Genomic DNA, 18,836 nt, shown 5'->3' with positions numbered 1-18,836 from the left:
CATAAATATAGCAAAAGGCTTTGCATTGTTTCAATAAAAAAGCAACTTTAGTCCCATATCTAAAGTACCTGATATTCTTGCAATTTTCCTAAATTTAGTATAATGTTATAAAAACAAAAATGTACCCAAAGAGTATTTTTTTATAATGCAGTACAGAAAATATCTACAAAATGCCACATCAAATGTGAGTCCTGAAGTTATATTGATTAAAATTCTAGCCATGTTGAATAATTTTGTTGAATAATTTAAAGTGTCCCAGAGTTGGACATAATACTTACTAATGGCATCACATCACCCAAAAATCTTTGGTGATGTTTGTTTAGAGCTCAGTCTGCATCATTAAAAGAAGGGAAATGGCTCCTTTATTTTACTTTGTCACTGTTATTCCAAAGCCACAGACATGTTTTAATGTAATGTAATGTAAGCATCCAATGCAGATATCAACATCTTCTTTTTTCATTATACAGGAAAATATATTATTGCAAGGTCATTCTTAAATATCTGCCTTCCTAAATGCTACAAGTTACATGTATGGGTTCAGTGATGCGTTGTTTACATCCTCTTTTATTTCTTGGCAAAAAAGACAAATTATCAGTGAAGTACTCTATAAAGGATACATAAATATTGCCAATACCTCTCAATCTCTTAGCACAAGAAATGTGGACAAAGCCTAAAATAAAAGGGGACAAAAGCACCAAAATTGGGACAGGCATTAAATATTGTTCTACTTCAGAAAGTTGCTAGAACAGCAATTTTTGAGTTAGCATACATTTTCTGAAGGCTATAAAGTCAGAAACAAAATGTGTGTCATTATTTGGTAACTTAAATCATCAGTAATTTGCCAGAAAAACACAAATTTTATAAAGAACAAACTAAAAATATGAAGCAGAAATCTGGACAGTTGAGATGTATGACACTTCCTTGTGAGTTAAGGATGAAAGATTTTTTTTGCCCTATTTTTCTTTTATTTAAATCAATCTAACCAGAAGGAGAACAAACCAGAAATGGCCTTAACATATGTTGTTGATTTAGCTGGTTCAGTAGCCTTGCGGCATTGTCCCTGACCACTGGTACAGCTAGGTACTTGCCATGCACATAGTGATATATCCTTTTAAAGATATTTATCTGCTTGTTTATTTATGTATGCATGTATGTGCAGTGACAAGCAAGATTTGTATTTATTTTTTTCTTCAGAGTAGATGGTTGGTTAAATGGATTTTTTATTTATTTTTTTTTTTTTTTTATTAAGCCTGTACTTTCTAAATTGGAAAGGGAACTACATTTGTGGAAGAAGTAGTAGGTGACATTTTGGAATCTGAGGTGTAATTCCAAAATTCCTGCCTATATTCCTTGCCCTGACTACTTACAGAAGAACTAGGTTTCATTATTGATGGGGACTGGCATAGCCAAGTAAGGAGGGAGAAGACTGAGCAGACAGCAGCAGCCTGTGCATCTCAGGGAAAGGATGCTGGCAGAGTCCTGTGGCAAGTGCACCACCTGCAGGAAGGCCTCAGGTTTCATCTCTCATATTAAGGTTATAGTGTGCTTGAGTCAGCCAAGGAATGTGTACACCACAGATGAGATCACAATTGTGTGTGTGTGTGTGTGTGTGTGTGTTTGTTTTAAGCAACAAAGACTGTTAGGAGCTTTAGAAATCCTCACTTCTTTTCTTCCTCTTCAAGTTTCATAGGACGTAGTGAATCAGGAGGAATAAATCGATCAGATGAGGATCAGGATGTGATGGACAAAGGGAAGATAGATTAAAAATGTATTTAAAAAAAATCAGGTACAGGTTTGAGAAGCAGAATCTATTATTGCTTATATTCCAGAAAATTTGAATGCCAGGACATTAGAATTCCTGTGAAGCTACCCATGTACTTTTCATCCTCAAGTTAATGTAGGGAGAGTCATGCCTTTCAGTCTCAATTGATTTAAACTAGTATGATCCTTAAACAGCCTGACTGCTTACAAATAAGCAAACCTAATGTCGGCAGCAGCAAAAACGAATATAAACACTGGAATCTTTTGACTGTTATCTTCCTGATCTCTTTGACTTTCTGGTAAACAGTACATTTTTTAAGCCGTTTTTTTTTTCCCTCTTGAGCAGCTGTCTTTGTAACTTGGTGTAACATTGATAGCTGACCCACCCTTGTCATGAATTCACCTGTAGCCACAGTATGATTATATTCTTTATTTAATCATACACCAAGTAAGTTATAATCATAAGCCAAATAATTCAGCATAAGCAATTATATAAGACTAATATACCTCATCTGTGAATATCAAATCTTTAATGACATTTGGATGGATGGGTACATTGCTGTGTGTATATTTATTAAAAAATAAGAGCTTAGTACAGTGTCTTACTGACAGAATGAACTTGTAAATACATCACTTTATAGGTTCATAGGTTAGTACTAGGCACAGGAAGATAATCTGTGGCCTAACAAGAGCCTTTCCTATTTCTGGCTAATACAATCCATAAGGGATATTGTGGCCATACTAAGGTTGTATTTACAGTTTCCCATCCATTCACTGAGGTTGAGTTTCAAGAGGGTTAGTGAGCTATGTTATTTAATATGAATGGGAAGATTGTTCCAGTGGAGAGGCATTCTTTGTATAAGGTATCTATCCTGCCAGAAGTTTAATTAAGTTGTGATGAAAGTTTAGGTCTCTTTTACAGCTGTATGTGATATTACAAGTCCTATGGATATGTAGGAGGGTGTGCAGGACATGGTTGTTGGAGGCTTTGCAGGCTTGGATGAGGTCACCCCCATAGACATCTGTATTAGATCAAGAAGACAGATAAAGCTTTAGTGTGTTCAGCATAGGTCATGGAACTCAGACCTTAGCTTTTTTTTTTGTTGGGTGAGGAAACACTGGAGTCATTCAAGATGAGACGTGTGTAGCTAAATACGTCAAAGAGGGGATTATATTCTAACATGGGCTTAAAAATGGTGGAGTAGAGAGGGTTGATAACATCTTTGGACCTAGGAGATTTTCCTTTGACAATTAGCAGGGCTAGATAGAAGGATTTTCTAGAAATAAATAACAAATTGGAAGGAGAGGCCCCAGTAATGAGTCCTGAGGAACTTCACGAGTAATGAGTCTTTTAGAAGGGAGTGTACTCCCACTTTTAACTTGGTCAGTTCTGTTTGTAAGCCAACTCACTATCCAGTGGGTTATATAAGGGTTTACATTTAGTTTTGTTAGTCTCTTTATAATGCCCAAGTGTGGAATGGTATCAAAGCCTTGGCCAGGTCAAAGAACAGTGGGTGGACAGATCTGTCTTGATCCTATACCTCAGTGGCTCCTTCGAAGATGTCAGCTAGGTTTAGCAGACAGGATCTTCCTTTAATGAATCTAAAGAAGCTTGGGTCTAGAAACTGTAAGCTGTCAATGTTTTTTCTTTATAAGGTGCATAACAACATGTTCCATTATGTTAAAGATAAGGTGGGTAAGAATTAATTGTCTCTAGTTGCCAGGATCAGTGGTGAGGATGACCACTGCTGCTCTCCATGCTTCTGGGATGAAACCAGTTGAGAGAATGAGTCTGGACCTTGGAGCAGGGTAGTGAGTCTGTATTTCATAATAACAAGAAAGCACTCTGGTATATCATCAGGACCTATGCAGGTGTTGTTATTATTAATATATATATATATATATATATATATATATATATATATATATATATATATACACACACATATTTTACCTCAGAGACATCATTTAGGACTTGTTCAGACAAATGTATCTGATTAATATATTAGCTAAGTCCGCTATGTCCTCAGAGGCAGAGTAGGTTTTATCATTATGTATTAACTTGGTGTAAAGCTAGGTGTTTTTCTTAAGGATGTTGATATAACTGAAAAAGGATTTATGGTTATCCTTGACAGAGGTGGTGATGTTCAATTCATATTTAGGATTGGTAGATTTGGTTGTGCTTCTAAGCTCTTGCTTAACTTCTTAAGTTTAGTTTTGGAGTATGAGGTTTTCAGTTTATTCCTTGGGTTAAGGAGTTTTTTTTTCTTTTGCTGCATAACTTGTCTATATGAAGGCTCCATCATATAGACATGCTCCTGATCTTACAGCTACATTTGTGATAGATCGGGACTGATAACAATGCAAACATTGAGATGGGAATAGAAACTCTCCACTAATGCAGATGCATTTGGTGCTGAACCCTCAACAGAAATCTTAATCCTCTCCGAGTCATCAGCTATCAAACATCTCCTTCCAGGCAGACACACATTGACAATGTCTGAGTGACACCAGTAGCTAAGCCACTTGTGAAGTCCATTATTGTTTAGTCACATTGTGACATTGTTCTCAATGAAGGTAACACACTACTAATGAGCAGCTGCGTACTTGCCCTGGATGCATTGTCAGAGTCAAAACCATGTCTCTCATCATAGTTGAGACTGCCAACTCTCCTACCATGGTGTGTGTGTGTGTGGGGGGGGGGTGGAGAATAGTGATCGGGTTGGTTGCTGTGACACATGCAAGTGTTGGCTTTGAGTAAGAAGTCATAACCAGTAAATGGGAATCTGGGCTTGGTTTACCAAACCTGTGGCAGTAGCCTTCAGTAAGGTGTGGGCCAATGTACTCTCACATACAGAGGGCATGTGATGCTGACAGCCACAAACAGGAGATGGGTTAAGGCCTAAAAATAGAAACAAATTCCATTTTTCACATCACTAATGTGAGAGATAGCACACACAGCCAGCTTATTTGGCTGCCTGGATGAAGCCGTCCTCTGATCAGCTTTGAGATAGAGATTCCCTGAGTGATACGGGAACCAGTAGGAGAAGACTAATGGCTGGCAGGCATGGATAAGAAAACCACATGGCAAAAAAAGAAAGACATTAACAAGTGTTTGAGTTTTTAGGCATTAGGTCATGAGTTCTGACCTAGGAAAGACAGTGAAAAGATAGCCGTAGGAAATCAAGTGTCAAGAACAGTGGTCAAGGTGAATCATATCACTGTACATCCATTAAAGAAATGTTTACAATGGTAAGAATGGAATGTTAAATGGTACATTCTGATTCTGAAACTTAAATAAAATATTGAAAAAGGTTGGAGGCTTAACACCTCTGTTGAATCTAAATTTATTTATTTACATTTATTAACTGGGTAGAGTCCAACTGGGCCAAGGAGCATGTTTTCAGCGGAGTCACAGGGAACAATAAACTCCACATTTAAATAGAATTGTACAGATGTAAAGATTATACAAAAATCAAGAAAAATTATAGAATCATAAAAATAATTAAAAAAATACATACAAATAATAATAATACACTCCATTCAAAGATTTTAAACAAGTAAAAACATAAGTCTAGAGATAAAGAAATTAGGTTGAGAGCAACAATTTCAAATAACAAAACTAAACAAAAATAAAGAGAGAAATTAATTAAGAGAGAAGCAACAGAGTCAATGCCAGATGTAGCATATATTAAAAAATGTACAAACAATGTACTGAAATTTAAGAACATGGGCAAGAGCCAGAGAAAAAACAGTTGCTTGGAGAGGTAAAACAGAGAAAGTAAAAAGGGTTTACTGATCAACCAGGAGAGCAGGAGGAGCAAATTCACCTGGATTTGAGATATTGTCTAGTAATGGTTTTAAAGGAAAATAGCTGGGAGTGTTTTCAATATATTAAGGGAGAGCATTCCAGGCCTTAGCTATTTTATTAGAGTAGAGACAGTCACCATGTTAGCTATGAGACTGGGTTAATTTTATCATCAGTCTGTTGGAGGATCTAAGGGGCCTAGTACTGACTTGAGGTTCAACTAAGGAAGAAAGAGAGGGGCATTGGTTTGTGCTGTGAAGGATTTTGTATGTAAGAGTGGGATGGTTTAGTGTTAACAGGTTGGGAAACTCAAGCCAATTCAGTTGTTGGAGAGCAGAGCAGTGATAACATTTGTGGGGATGATTGCAGGCAAATTTTGCAATCTTATTATAACAGGACGATGGGTTGTTTAGGTCAGTTTTGTGGAGGTTAGTAAATATGTGAGAGCAGTAGAGTAAGGTAGATAGAAGATGTGACCTGGCAGTGGCTAGTCTGGCTTCATTTGTAAGGAAGGGTTTTGCACGGTAGAGAGATCCAAGTTTGGCATGAACTTTTTTAATTGCCAGGGAAATGTGAATGTCAAATTTCAGCATGTCATCTATAGTAACACCAAGGAGCTTGATGTGATTTGTGGGTTCAGTTGTGGTCCCATTGATGGAATGAATGGTGAAAGGTGGAGAGTGGTTACAGTCTGTCAAATGCATGGCAAAAATAACATGGTCACGCTCCAAACCATCTTTCCTCTCATTTTCAGAGAAGAAAAGATATGCTTTTTTTGAAGTTAGGATTTTTGCATACAAATCCAGTAATTGAAAGAACACTGTTGGTTTCACTGTCTTAGTATTAAAAATAACCATTTTCAGTTCCAGATCATAATATTTGACCTCTCCTCAGCAGGCAGTGTCTTTACCAAGTGTATGCCTGTGGTAGAATGACGTCTGCATTGACAAAAGGACACATGATGGACCTGCTCCAGGCACTGGCAATCATGGTCAGTAATAGAAATTCATATCTCATCCCGATGCAGTCCGTGAACATCATAGGCTTTTTCAACATAGCTTAAATGGAGATATTTCAGTACATTTATAGTTTTTCTCTTTCTTGTAAGTCTGGTTATGTGGCATCTGAGACTAATGATATTCCTTGAACAACCATGCAGTCTGCCCACACGCACATCTCTCAGTGATATCTATCTTTCATCATAGCAGATCCTACTGCCTGGCCTTTGTCATTACTTGGCAGAAAATCCTCAGTCTTTTAGCAGATTCCCATCTTTATCCTTTCAGCCCATTTGTGACTGTCTCAACAGCTGTATCCAATGATGGTTTAGGAGAACAACTTCTTTGAGATGCCCATTGTTACATTAGCCTGTTGGAGGTGATCATGGTTAAATGGGTATGCAAAAACTTTCACTTCCTGTCTTAACATGCTTGCTGGTCTAGCCAAACAGCATGCCTCATGTAATAGAAAATGAGGTCTAAGTTCCTATAAAGAATAGTCTGTTGCATTCTCGATACACAGCTTCCTCTGGCTGTCCAGCAGGAATTTCCTATTCCCTACAGAGGAACAATAGTAAGGCAGGTGTCTGCTGCGATATTCAAAGAATGGCACACTTCACTGATACTGAGAGGATCATGCCTCAAAGCACCCCTAGCATATGGCGGTATGTGTACCGTGCACATCTACTTATGCCTCACTACATGCACTTCAAAGCCTAAATAATTTGCTGGTCTGACTATTGGACTAAAAGATCACTGGTCATTTGTAGATGGATCTTTAACACACAGAAATTATTTTTCTGGCATGTTTAGTTTGGTAAACTTACCAAATCCTATGAGGACTTCTTAGACCTGAGGTTACAGAGTTTAGGGATATCAAAGTGAGACAAGAACTTTTATAGAGGAAGCAATGCTGTTAGTAAAACGCTCTTGTTGAAAGTTCCAGAGGCTCACTTGCTAATGGCAAAATGGACAGAGTACCAGTCTTTAGAGAGTCTTAAAATTAGGAAATTCTTTTTCAGTCGTAAGCACTCTGACTAGTAGTTGTCCATACATACTTCTGACCACTGAGGAGTTTCAACCTTATTTTCTATGGTTTCAAAAAGATGTGCTCTTACTACAGTTCTGAAAGTTCTGACAAAGTCACATTGGATGAACCTCTGCTTGCAAATGTAGCTTTAGGAAGGGAGGAAGTATGTAACACTCATTCTAACATTGTTAGGCTTCATGGCATTATTTTGATTTTTGTAAAAGCCTACATGAATAGAGAACATGAAAAAATAGTGGGTTTGCCCCCCATGGTCTTAATTTATGCTAAGTTGACCTCTGTTCACAACCTTACCTAATTTGGCTTCTAATCTTCTGTAAAGCAAAATCCAGTGTGACTAAATACATTCTGCATGGCATGGGTATTCATAAGTTATGGGGCTCTCACAGTGAAATAACCGCTTCCTTCTGCAAGGGTCGGCAGATGTTTGTTTCCTTAGGTAAATGTAAATTAAGTAAGAACATGCCCAAATAAATGTGCCAAAATGGTTGACTACCCACATTTCTTTCTGTTATGATAACTAAGTAAGGTCACTGGGCAGCTAGGAGGGAATTAATATACAAGGTGGTGGCGCCTTACACAGTTTTCTTCAAAACTGTTTTTGTGATCGAGATCTGTTCAGGAGCTTCTTGGCCTGTTTTGTGTACTGTCGCCAAACATTAACTGTAAATGTAAAATAACATTAAATGTAATGTTATTCCCACACAGGCAATATCCTGTTTAAAGGCTGCCCTCAACAATACTGTTTCATAAGTCCACTTACCAAGACATGTTTTGGACACTGCTTGGAACTCTGTTCTTTAAGTGTCATCCTGCTGATAGAGCGCTTCAAGGTAAGATACAGATACGAAGTACTCACCATCACTCCTCTTCTTTTAGATTATATTGTGAGAGAAAGACAGGTATTTTCCACTTCTAATATGTAGACATACACACACACACACACACACACACACACACACACCCATATCTATCTATCTACTTATATGTCTTCCTCCAATATATTAGGTCTGTTCCCCCTCTTTACTGCTCTGGCTTTTTTCTGTGTTTTTAAGTCTTACTTTATACCCCTCACTTACTTTCGGGTTCCTATCAGATAGTCAAACTTCTGCAGGTCTGAACCTTATATGGTCGAGACCATAAGTTCGAATTTGCAGAAGTTTGAGCGTTTCAATGGAAACCTCCATAAGGGGAGGTTTCCATTTTGTTCAATGTGGTATGATCTCAGAGTTGGTATATTTAAGTAGTGGGGGGGTGGCGGGTGCAGGGGGGGCTTTCCCCACTGCTTACAACAGTTTCTTTTCTTTTCTTTTTTTTTGTTTTTTATCCATAGTCGAAGTTTTTTAACTTCGAACAGGATGGTTTGAACATTCCGTGTTCAAAGTTATTAAACTTCGACTATGTGATATAGATCCCTTACTTTCCACTATCTGGTTAACCTTCTATTCCTTCAGCTTTCTTTCCTTTATCACCATTCACAATGCAATTGCTTTATTTTGTCTTGTCTTGATTTTTGCAGTTTATTTTGCCACTTCAAGTTCTGTCCTCAAAAACCTTACAATTATCTGCCAAAAGCATTATTTGGACTGTCACTCTCTTTTTTATTTTCCCTACTTGTCTCCAGTCTCAGCAGTATAAGTCCAGTATCTCATTATATCCAAATGATACTTCCAGGTGCATCTGCAGTTAACTCCTACTGACGCCTCTAGGCGTCAAATATTACTTGTTCATATTTGCATCAATAATTCCAAAACCATGCTATGTACAAGGTTTTAAATAAAATATTTCATCTAAAAGCTTACACAGTGGCAAACTCAACTGCATTAATATTTGACCTCTGTCTAGTTCAGGTAAATAAATATTAACTGTTGCTTTTATGATATTAACTTATATAGGTATAATTTTCACACTTTTCTAAATATCTCAACAACAAAGTAACACAAACAGAACTCCTTAGACTCATATGAAAGCTCTCAGATCAATAAAATGCTGAGAGTATGTGTGTAATTTGAGTGGTTGCTGAGATATTGTAAGCTGTTCACAAAATATTAGGTTCATAGGTTCATACTAGGCTATCTGCCCTAGGGCATTTATAAGCCTAGCCAGAATGTGTTTGGCTTTCGCCACCCATTTTAAATTTATTTTGCTAATCCCTTTTTCGAGGTTAGTATACTGTGCCTCTGTCTAACAGTGACACAGAAGTGATACCCGGGGTAAACCTACGATCTCCCATCCACTCATCAAGATTCCTCTTGAAGAGAGTCAATGAGGACTCTGCCTAACCTGGACTGGGATTTTATTCCAGAGTGAAGGGAGCCTCTGGGTTATGAATCTGTCCCTCCAGCATGTCCTATTTATTTCAGTGCTGAGGTTCAAGTCTCTCGAGCGCGTAGCTCGATGGGATTTGGATTTTCTGAGGTGCAGCATGTCCATTAATTCTGGGTTGGACATGGCTTTATACGTCAGGCACAGATCGCCTCTGAACAGGCGGTATGCCACTGAGTTGAGCTGGAGTTTCTTTAACCGGGCAGCATATGGCATCCGTTTGAGCCCTTTGATCCTCTTGGTGAGGTACTTTTGGGATCTTTCCAGTTGCTGCAGGTGTCTGGTAAGGTACATCCCAAAAGGGGCATTGTACTCAATTATGGGCCTGATGAGGGATGAGTAAAGAGGCACGATGATGTCCCCTGATCTAGATGTGAATCCCTTCATGATTAGGTGGGCTATATAAAATGTTTTTCTAACCACTTTGGCCACGTGGTTGTCAAATGAGAGATTGCTATGAACTTGGGTCCCCAGGTCCCTAATTACTTCTTCTGTACTTAATGGATTACCACCTATGTGGTAATTTGTGGGCACTTTGTTTTTGCCAAAGGGGATGACTATACACTTTTTGGCATTTAGCTTGAGGCCATGGCTCTGGCACCAGTTGTCAGTTTCTATGAGGCCCTTTTGGAGGATGCTTGTGTCGACTGGAGAGTCGATTATGGCGCCCAGTTTGCAGTCATCTGCGAACTTGGTCAGCCACAGTCCTTCCATGTTGGCCTGTCCCTCCAAGAAATATATACCGAACAAGAGAGGTCCCAGGACTGAGCCTTGTGGGACACCACTTGTAACTGGTTTGGAGTCTGACATGGCTCCAGCAATTCTAACCATGTGGGTTCTGTCCTTGAGCCAGTTTGCAATCCATCTAGTGACATAGGGGTTTATATTTAAGCTGGTGAGCTTATCTATAATGCCCGAGTGGGGTATTGTATCGAAGGCTTTTGCGAGGTCCAGGTAGGCTGTGTGGACCACCTTCCCCTCGTCAATGGCCTTGGTGACTGTTTCAAAGAAATCAACCAGGTTTAAGAGGCAGGATCTGCCCTTAACAAAGCTAAACTGGGTAAGATCCAGTGTTTGTAGGTCCACAATATCTTTATTTATGAGGTCCATGATGATCCTTTCCATAGCTTTGCAGACCAAGCTAGTCAGGCTTATGGGGCGATAGTTTCCAGGATCCGTTGAGGCACCACCTTTATGGAGAAGGACCACTGTTGCTGTACGCCACTCTTTGGGCACATATCCTGTAGTAAGGCTGAGATTGAACAGTAGTTTTATGTTTGGGTTTAGCTCTTCTTGGAGTTCATGTAGGACGCAGCCCGGGACACCATCTGGTCCCATTGATGCTGTGTTTTTTGCTTTGGAGAGGGCGGCTCTTACCTGAGCATCTGAGATGTCAGGGGGGCAGCACTCTGCTTGGATAGATATTTGCCCTTTTGGTGGGGAGGGGGGGAGAAGTTTGCGCTGAACCTGTCAGCTAGGATGTTGGCAATGTCTGTGGGTTCGGTGTATTTTTTGTCATTTTGGACTAATTCTGAGCATATCTGGGAATTACCACCCAGGTTCCTAACATAACTAAAGAAAGCCTTGTGATTATCCTTAGTGTCCTGTGCAATTTTTCTCTCTCTGCTAATACTGATCAGTGATGCCTTCCCTTTTTGGGATTTTGCTCTATCATTTAGTAGCTTCCTCCTTCTATTGTATAGTTTGTTTATGGCTGGGGTCCACCAGACAGGACGTCTGCCTTTGGAGGATTGGGTCTTGGTTTTATTTGGGATCGCATGATCCATGCATTCCTGAAGGTGTTCATAGAATGCGTTTATAAAGGATTCTGTGGTCTGGGCGTATTTTCCACAGGCCCGAGGGCTTTGAAGGATTCCACCTCAGTTTTGAGGAGTGTGAAATTTGCTTTAGAGAAGTTTTTCACTGTGGTTTTCTGGGCAGGGGGTGGGGTCGGGATGTGAATATCCAGTGAGATTAGTTTAAGGTCTGATCTTACCAGTGAGGGATACACTTCTGGTCTGGAGCATAGAGTCTCCATGTTGGTGATGATCAAGTCCAGTATGTTTTCCCCTCTTGTGGGAGTGGTAACAAGTTGTTCCATAGCATTTGAGTTTATAAATTCTAGGAACCTTTGGGCTAGGGTGTTGGAGCTAGAGTAATGCTCCCAGTCTACGTTTGGGTAGTTGAAGTCACCCAATATAATGGTGTTTGGAGAGACCATCATATTTTCCAGTGTTCTCAGGAAGGCTGAGTGGGGTTCCTGGGTTTGGGAGGGTGGTCTGTAGCAGGCTATAAATTGGAAGGCAGTTTTACCCACTATTAGTTGCACATGGATAGTCTCTGATGCTTCGTGCTTTGCCACCAACCTGGAGGTGTGGGTATCTTTGATGAATATCGATACTCCCCCTCCTTTTGTGGTTCGGTCCAAGTTTTGGGGGCGAAAAGCATGGTATGAGGTATAACCTGGTAGTGCTGGGGTGCTCTCGGGAGCCCTGAACCAGGTTTCTGTTACTGCACAGATATCGATGTTCTCCATGCTAAGGAGAGTTTTGAGTGCGTGCATCTTGAGGTTTAGACTTCTGGCGTTGAGTAGCATTACTCTTAGTTTCTTATCCCTTGTGATACCTATGGAGGTGGGTTTGTCTTTTGAGCCTTGCCTAAAAAGGCACTATGGGGGTAGCAAGAGCCTTTTCCAATATCCGAAAGCCCAGGGGTGACAGGTGCAAGCCGTCCCTAGTGAAGCATCGTGGTTACAAATGTAATAGTTGCTGTGCTTACTGTGACTTATAAAATTCAGTTTAAGACCTAGAACCTAAAGAATACTACCACTATAAAAATAGTTTGTGCTGAAAAGTTTGCCATTTATATTTCTTTCATAATCCATATGAGTCCAGAGATATGAGCATTTGTTTGAAATGTGAAGACATCATTTGATTCTGTCAAAAGGCTTAGGCTCCGGCCATTGAAAGTTACAATGCAAACTTCCTGAACTCCATTGGAGTGAATGAGGTATTTTCAAAACCTTTATCACAGATTCTCCCCTACTCCTTCATGTTCTTTCATACTCTTGTCTAATATCATTCTCAAAACACATCATCCCTTGTATTATCTGTCTTCACCACCTACCATCCTCCTTTTCTTTCAGTATTTAGTATTTTATGCTAATGACAACCTTCTTCTTTCGGCTGCTCCCGTTAGGGGTCACCACAGCAGATCAACCGTTTCCATTTCTTCCTGTCCTCTGCATCTTGCTCTGTCACACCAACCACCTGCATGTCCTCTCTCACCACATCCATAAACCTTATCTTAGGCCTTCCTCTTTTCCTGTTACCTGGCAACTTCATCCTTAGCATCTTTTTCCCAATATACTCTGCATCCCTCCTCAGCACATGTCCAAACCAAAGTAATCTTGCCTCTCTGGCTTTGTCTACAAACCTTCCAACCTGGGCCAACCCTCTAATATACTTATTCCTAATCCTGTCCATCCTCGTCACACCCAGTGCAAATCTTAACATCTTCAACTCTGCCATGTCAAGCTCTGACTCCTGCCTTTTTGTCAATGCCACTGTCTCCAACCGATAAAACATAACTGGTCTCACTGCCCTCTTGTAGACCTTCCCTTTCACTCTTACTGGTACTCATCTGTCACAAATCACTCCTGACACTCTTCTCCACCCACTCCATCCTGTCTGTACTCTTTTCTTCACCTCTCTTCCACACTCACCATTACTCTGAACTGCTGATCCCAAGTACTTAAACTCATTCACCTTCGCCACCTCTACTTCCTGTATCCTCACCATTCCTCTATCCTCCCACTCATTCACACACATATACTCTGTCTTAGCCCTGCTGACCTTCATTCCTCTTCTCTCTAGAGCATATCTCCACCTCTCCAGGGTCTCCTCCACCTGTTCGCCCCTCTCACTACAGATCACAATGTCATATGCAAACATCATAGTCCACTGGGACTCCTGTCTGATCTCGTCTGTCAACCTGTCCATCACCATTGCAAATAAGAAAGGGCTCAGAGCTGATCCTTGATGTAATCCCACCTCCACCTTAAAATGCATCCATCACTCCCACCACAGACCTCACTGCTGTCACTCTACCCTCGAACATATTCTGTACCACTCTTACATACTTCTCTGACACTCCTGATTTCCTCATACAATGCCACAGCTCCTCTCTAGGCACCCTGTCATATGCTTTCTCTAAATCCAAAAAGACACAATACAGCTCCTTCTGACCTTCTCTGTACTTCTCCATCAACACTCTCAGAGCAGACATCACATCTGTAGTGCTCTTTCCTGGCATGAAACCATACTGCTGATCACTAATCATCACCTCCCTTCTTAACCTAGCTTCCGCTACTCTTTCCCATAACTTCATGCTGTGACTGATCAGTTTAATCCCTCTGTAGTTACTATAGCTCTGCACATCACCCTTATTCTTAAAAATCAGTACCAAAACACTTTTTCTCCATTCCTCAGGCATCCTCTCACTTTCCAAGATTTCATTAAACAATCTAGTTAAAAACTCCACTGCCATTTCACCTAAACACCTCCATGCTTCCACAGGTATGTCATCTGGACCAACAGCCTTTCCGTTCTTCATCCTCTTCATAGCTATCCTTACTTCCTCCTTGCTAATCCACTGCACTTAATGATTCACTATCCGCACATCATCCAACCTTCTCTCCCTCTCATTCCCTTCATTCATCAACTCCTCAGAGTACTCTTTCCATCTGCTCAACACACTCTCCTCGCTTGTGAGTACATTTCCCTCATTATCCTTTATCACCCTTACCTGCTGCACATCTTTACTAGCTCGGTCCCTCTGTCTAGCCAATCAGTACAGGTCCTTTTCTCCCTCCTTAACGTCCATCCTTTTATACAACTCTTCATACGCCTTATCCTTAACCTTTGTCACCTCTCTCTTTGCCATGCACCTCATCTCCTTATACTCTTGCCTACTTTCTTCATCTCTTTGACAATCCCACTTCTTCACCAACCTCTTTCTCTGTATACTCTCCTGTACTTCTTCATTCCACCACCAGGTCTTCTTGTCCTCCTTACTCTTTCCAGATGTCACACCAAGCACCCTTCTAGCCATCTCTCTTACTAGCTCTGCTGTAGTTACCCAGCTATTCAGTAACTCTTCACTGCCACCCAGTGCCTGTCTTAACTCTTCCCTGAACATCACCTCACAATTACCCTTTTTCAATTTCCACCATGTGATCCTTGGTGCTGCCCTCACACTCATCCTCCTCTTCTTGATCACCAATGTCATCCTACAAACCACCATCCTATGCTGCCCAACTACACTTTCCCCTGCCACCACTTTATAGTCTCCAATCTCCTTCAGATTAGCCCTTCTACATAAGATATAATCCACCTGTGTGCATCTTCCTCCACTCTTGTATGTCACCCTATGCTCCTCCCTCTTGTTAAAATACGTATTCATCACAGCCATGTCCATCCTTTTCGCAAAATCCACTACCATCTGACCTTCTGCATTCCTTTGCTTAACACCATACCTACCCATGACTTCCTCATCCCCTCTGTTCCCTTCACCAACATGCCCATTGAAATCTGCTCCAATCACCAGTCTCTCACCCTTGGGTACAGTCATCACCACTTCATCCAACTCATTCCAAAATTTTTCTTTCTCATCCATCGCACACCCAGCTTGTGGAGCATATGCACTAACAACATTCATCATTACACCATCAATTTCCAGCTTCATAAACATCACTCTATCTGACGCTCTTTTCACCTTCAAACCACTCTTAGCATACTGTTCCTTCAGGATAATACCTACGCCATTTCTCCTCCCATCCACACCATGATAAAACAATATGCCAATGACAACCACTGATCCCAAACTGCCAGGAGAACCATAAATAAATGTGCATCTCTATAATTATTTCCTATTTACTATGCCTTACCAAAACCTTCCTTTAATTCCTATTTCGCCTTTAGTTTTTGCACTGGATTTATCCCCTATCCTGCATGATGTCCCAATACAATTTCTCTGGCATTGCCTTTTAATCTTTTTCATCTGGTTTATATCCAATCATCCTTGGAAGCATAAGGAATCGTACATAAAAACAGTGACACCCTACTGAACTGATGAGATTTGCTAGTGGGTCTTGTTTAGAGAAACCATTCAATCTCTGCTCATGCCAGACTCCATCAATTTATTGGGGTGTCTAGGATGTAGGACTGGTGAAACATGATGAAAAAACTAAATGATGTAAGCTGATTTGATTACCATTTCTTCTCACCTGTCAGAGGAAAGACCTCACTGCAGACTGGTGGAAGGTGATTCTTCACCAAGCAACAACCTGGAACTTAAACATTGTTGGAAAGAGAGTTAGAACTGCTAGTTATCCCCCTATAAGGAAGCATCAAAGCCTGCATGAGCTCCCCAAGACCTGCAGCACCTTTCAAATCCATGTCCTCAATTGTTGCTTACTATAAATCTGTTAGTCCTACAACTGTTTGGACCAGTGGAACCAAGGTCTCATCTGCTATTTAGAGGTCTTTGGAATGAAGATTGAGGAGCTTGAAAAATTAACCCAGAAGCCAAATCATCCTGACCTATTTTTCATGTCTTCTAGTTTATTGTCAGTCAGGTTCAAGCGTCAATCTTCTTTGAAAAGTCAACTCCATAAAGGAAGCCTTAATATCCATGATGAATTTGATAAATAACACTGAAATTCCAAAATATATCGCATGTAATGCCTGATGGCCTGATAATCTTATCAGTAGAATCACAGGCAAATATAATGTATGAACTAAGGGTTGAGATAGCTGCTTAATGGCTTGTCATAGTATCCTTCAGATGACCCACTGATGGATGGTATAGCATTTGTTACATTTTGTGTCTGATGTCTCTCTAAAAGCAGATCATGTATGGAAGTTAATTTGTGATGGAAAATGCAAACACATGGATCCCAAACTAATTCAGAGTCTAGGATTTCTTTTCAGGGAAACAGACTTACATGAACTGACAAACTGTGTTTCTTTTCAGAAGTGCACAAAATTGTAGTATCTAACTTAGGAATGTCCACCAGAAATGGTAAATAGCAAGAATATCAAAAGACCTCGTCTCATTGACTTGTGAAGGATCCACAATATCCACATGACTCTGTGAATGCATTATAAAGTTTGCAAATTATCGATTATGGGAAGAATTGCTCAAAAGCTCTGAATTGAGGACCTACACACTTCCTGTAATCACATCTGAGAAAGGATGTCTAAGGCTGGCCAATAATTTTTCTTTCTCATTAATCAGATAAGCCTTCCATAAATAGTGTCATCCAAAAGGAATGAGGTTCTTACATAACATTTGCATAACCTCTACCACAAATATAGGGTGACTTCCTTCATGTCTTAGTCAAGTTTATCACTGGACACTGTGGAAGAGAACCTATGTTCTTCAAACTCCAGTGTCCAGCACTTCTTAACTGGAGGCTATGGATCTGGCAGTTGATGTTTCAGATGATGAGTACACAATGTCCAGGACTGAGCAGTATGAAGACTCTGCCTCTTCTGCTGAACTGTTGGTAGCATACGTAGCCAGACCTAGTTCTGGAATAATGTGGAACAGTAAGCACAGTGAAGACTGTAGGGTAGATGTTGAGAGGACTAGACCCATGTTTAATAACTCATGGAGGTAAGTATAAAAAACACAGAGCTTGTTGATGTGGGATACAGTGTCATGTTTTCAGAAAACTCATGTTGGTTGAAGCCAATGCCAGTGGGTGACACACATCTGCTGACAACAGGTCAATGTCAGTCTGAGAACAGAGTCTACGTCAGGTAAGCTAGTGCATGAGATGATGATAAGGCAAGCATCAGAAGGCCCGCTCTTAGGGCTAATGCTGGTCATTATACGTGGCTGATTGCTGGTAAGGCAAATTATTTGTGCAGTGATCAAGATGCTAATGTCAGGGAAGAAGCTGATGCAATTATAGCAGCAGAAAACAATAATAAGATATTTTCAACTACATCAAAAAACTGAAAGAGATAATTATGACTGTAACATGTTGTCCATAAATAATGAAGTGATCACTGAACCAGAGGACAGAGCAAATGTGCTTGCACAAAATATTATGCAAACTTCATAATAAGAAAAAATATATGTCAGTGTACTGTAAAGGCAATAAAGAAATCTATTATATAACTACAGACCTAGGTTAATAGGTTCATATGTAGATATTAGGCAAACAGCTATCAAAATATTAACCACCTAACCAAAACACCTTCTTCTTCAAAGAGGATCATACAACACAGGCCTATGAAAAACCTGTGAGTGCTCATACAATTATCTAAGCTTGTCTTGAATGTAGCTAGGGTACAACTGCCTGCCACAGGTAAAATTAAAAAATTCAAGTTCACTGGAAATATGCAACATACCTGGTAGTTTCCCTAACAGAGTCAAAGAAAACCTGATTAAACTTTAATCAAACATGTTAAATAAAATGTTAGCATGATGATGCATCCCTGACCTATTGTGTCAGGTTGTGATGCTACCAATTCACAAAGTGGGAAGTTAAAGCAGACCCAAACAATTTTACTTCCATCAGCCTTTTGATTATTATATATAAACTAATAGAGAAAGAGAGAGAGAGAGAGTCATAATAGATCCTATCCAAGGTAATGCAGTACAACCTGTTTCTATTGGATATGAAATAGAATGTTTCACTAACAAAAGACTCTGCCTTGTGAATTATGTGACCTTCACTGAAAAGGTAATAGCAGTAGCTGACAAAGGGCTGGCAATGCTTAATGGTTATTTTGACCTTACTAAGACATTCAACACCATTCTGAATATGGGAGTAATTGACAGATTATTAGCAATATGTGTCAGTTTACACATAAGTTAGTAA

The 18,836-nt window shown here is 40.0% G+C and overlaps 1 protein-coding gene across 3 annotated transcripts in view; it reads left to right on the top strand.

Moving 5' to 3' along the window:
- LOC122793744 (pulmonary surfactant-associated protein C-like) overlaps positions 1–18,836 on the top strand; it is a 138,529-nt gene that overhangs the window by 91,783 nt on the left and 27,910 nt on the right. The gene's annotated exons all lie outside the window — the stretch shown is intronic.

This window comes from Protopterus annectens, chromosome 1.part0, assembly GCF_019279795.1.
Source record: "Protopterus annectens isolate FY-2018-M chromosome 1.part0, PAN1.0, whole genome shotgun sequence".
Lineage (NCBI taxonomy): Eukaryota > Metazoa > Chordata > Ceratodontiformes > Protopteridae > Protopterus > Protopterus annectens.
This window is presented reverse-complemented; position numbering and strand designations above follow the sequence as displayed.